Raw genomic sequence first — 3,134 nt, 5'->3', positions numbered from 1 at the left:
AATTCGGAAAAAGCGGATGAGTTGGGACTTAATGATGCCATGGAAGGTGTGTTTAGGATGGTAACTAGACTTATGGAGTAAAGAGTGCGTGTCCGTAGTTTTGAAGAAAACTTTAGTTTGTAGTACATTCTGTGTAGTATTTAAGGCCCGAAAATAAACTGTGGTATCCAAAAAGTTGATTTCTTGTGAATTTATACTGTATTTAACTGTAATGGAGGGATGGTGGTTGTTAAGCAAGTCGATGAAAGCTGAAAATTGCTCGAGCGAATGGGGCCAGATACCAAAAATGTCATCCAAATAGCGGAGATATAGCGAGGGTCGAAGTGCGCATTTGGAAAGGGCTTCTCGTTCCCACTCGCTCATGTAGAGATTGGCGTAGGAAGGCGCAAATCTTTGGCCCATGGCTGTCCCCAAAACCTGCAGGTAAGTGTTGTTATTGAATTCGAAGTCATTGTTTTTTAAGCAGATTTCAATTAGTGTGAGGAGTTCTTTATCTGGTCGGGTAGGATCTGGGTGAGTTTGAAAGATTTTGTTTAGAATAAGGAGAGCTGTATCTGTGTCAATATTTGTATAAAGGCTGTCTACATCTATTGTAAAAAGATACGCAGTCTTGGGGACAACCAGGGGCCGAATGATTTCCAAGAAGTGGTAAGTATCCTTGACATAACTGGGATGGAGTTTAGAGAGTGGGCCTAGGAAGTGATCAATATATTGCGATATGTTATAAGTGCAGCTGTTACAATCAGAGACTATGGGTCGACCGGGAGGAACTTCAAAGGGAATGGTCCAAGAATCTGGGTTTTTGTGAATTTTAGGAAGTAAGTAAAAACATCTGGGTCGAGGGAGCTCTGGTCCAAAAAGAAAGTCGCGCTGTTTGGCGGAGATATATTTTTTTGAATACAAGGTTTCAATAATGGTTCTGATAGTTTTTTGCGTGGTGGGTTGTAGAGGTTCTTTAATTAGCTTATAGTATTTGTTATTATTGAGTTGACGGTAGGCTTCAGTTAGATATTGTTGGCGATCCATGATGACAATTTTGGATCCCTTATCTGCCGGTTTGATGATAATATTGGGGTTATTGGAAAGTTGTCTAAGGGCCCTACGTTCGTCCGGTGAAAGATTATCAGGAACGTCCTGCGAGAGTTTGTAACGTTTCAGGGTCCTGCTGTCTGTTTTGATCAGTTTGATGGTTTGGGGGAGTAGGCCCGAGGGGTCCGGTTCCCAGTTAGAAGGATGAGTAAGCGGTACCTGTTTATGTGCTGAGACCTGGGTTGAGAAGTGATCGATTAGTTTTAGGCGTCTATGGTAAAGATGCAGGTCCCTTTGGAGTTCCTCCCGGTCAAATTTGGTAGGTCGGGGGATGAAGGTGAGTCCCTTTTCCAACAGATGGACCTGGTTTATAGAAGGGGTAAAAAGAGCGGATAGATTAAGAATATTGGAGGGTGAGTCCCAGCCCAAGTTCCGGGGTGAGTTTGACATGGACGGTTGAGTTTTGGATTTTAATGTAAATTTAGTTGATCCATCCAATTGTGAAAAATTAAACTGGCCGTTGCTCCAGTCCAGTGAATGTTGTCTTTTTCCGTCTGAAAGGTGTCATGTGGAATTTCCAGTAGGAACGGAACAGAGTTGACCATAGTATTGTTTATCATTTTGAGATTATTGCACTGAGACGTAGAAAGGTTTGAAGAGAAGTTTATTATTGGAAAGTAAATGTCCGCATTGGGAAAGACCGACTTAGCTTGCCTAAAAAGCGCCTTGAGTTGTTTGGTGGTTGTCTGTTTGGGATCTTGATTCATGTTATTGAGACCTATGGAGAGAATGACAATTTTAGTTTGTGGGTATGTTGGTGTTTTCTCCATTACCTTTAAGAAGTGATAGGCGTTGGCCCCCGGATAGCTGTCCAGTTGAACCTGCTGGTGATGGTGGGGAGGGATCCGGTTAATATTTGAGTCACCCAGTATAAGAACTGGTTTTCTGGCTTTGAAAAACCAGTCCTGAATTTTTCTGGCAGGGCGCGCTAGGTGGTAGGAAGGAGTAAAGGTGCGTCTTGTTATGGATGGTGAAGTTGGTTGGATTTCTGCTGCTGGGGAGGTGATTTGTTGATCCGGGATGTCCAAAGGGACGGGGGGAGGGGATGGTGGGGGAGTAGAGGAGACTAAAGGGGGAGAAACATTAGGATTATTCAGTAAGTGTGGAGGTGAAGAAGGTTGATCTGTTACCAAAATGGAGTGAGGGGTTGAGGTAATTGATAGTTGTTCGGCGGAGGCACTGGTGGCAACAGGCCCTGGTGGTAGCAGGCCGGCCAAGCTGGACCCTCCCATGGGGGTGGTAGGGGAGGGCTCAGAATGGGTATTTTGTGAGTCTATTTCGACTTCTTTTGACCCCTTCATCATAGATGCCTCAGCCCCTATCTGCTTGGGTCTGCTTTGACTGGGGTGTGGTCCAGGTAACCGGCCTGGTGCCTCCGCCTTTTCAGACTGTTGGGAAACAGAAACAATTTGGTCAGTGGAAATGACAGAAACATTAGAAACTGTATGAGTAGGTGTATGTTGTGTCACCGATGAATTAAACGGTCTGAGGGGGGGTGGGGGTGAGTGGACCTGGGCCGTAAGTGGGAATGATACCCGAGGACCTGCGGGCTGGCCGGTGGTGGTGCTGGTCTGGCTTAGACGTTTCCGAGTCGAGGAAGGGTCCTCGGCTGGAGTTGGGGGTCCCAAGGTGGCTCTCCTGGGAGGAGGATTCGGGCCCAGACTGGAGAGTTGGGCCTGTGGAAGGGAAGAAGATGTTGCTGGTTGAGTTGATGTGAGTGGGTCTAGGTTTAGGAGTTTGGGTAAGGTATGGGTACCAGGTGGCTTAATTGGGCCTCGTCTTGAGGTAGAAGGTGGACTGGGGTTGGTAGCCTGGGTAGATTTGTGGAGGAACCTATTGTTTGGGTTGAAAATGCTAGGTCTTGTAGAGATGTGGTTTGGACCAGCAGTCGCAGGTAGAGGTGGAAAATCCTGTTCCAAGGCTTGTGGATTTTGCTCCTGCATGGTGCCAGTGGGTTGTTGTAGGGCATGAAGGATTTCTTGTGCCCCCAGGAGGGTCTTTGACGTTAGCTTGTCCTTATACCGTTTTCGGGCCCAGCCGGTGGC

The sequence above is a fragment of the Oryzias melastigma genome, linkage group LG19 (assembly GCF_002922805.2).
Source record: "Oryzias melastigma strain HK-1 linkage group LG19, ASM292280v2, whole genome shotgun sequence".
NCBI lineage: Eukaryota > Metazoa > Chordata > Actinopteri > Beloniformes > Adrianichthyidae > Oryzias > Oryzias melastigma.
The sequence above is the reverse complement of the archived record's forward strand: the minus strand, read 5'-3'. Positions refer to the sequence as shown.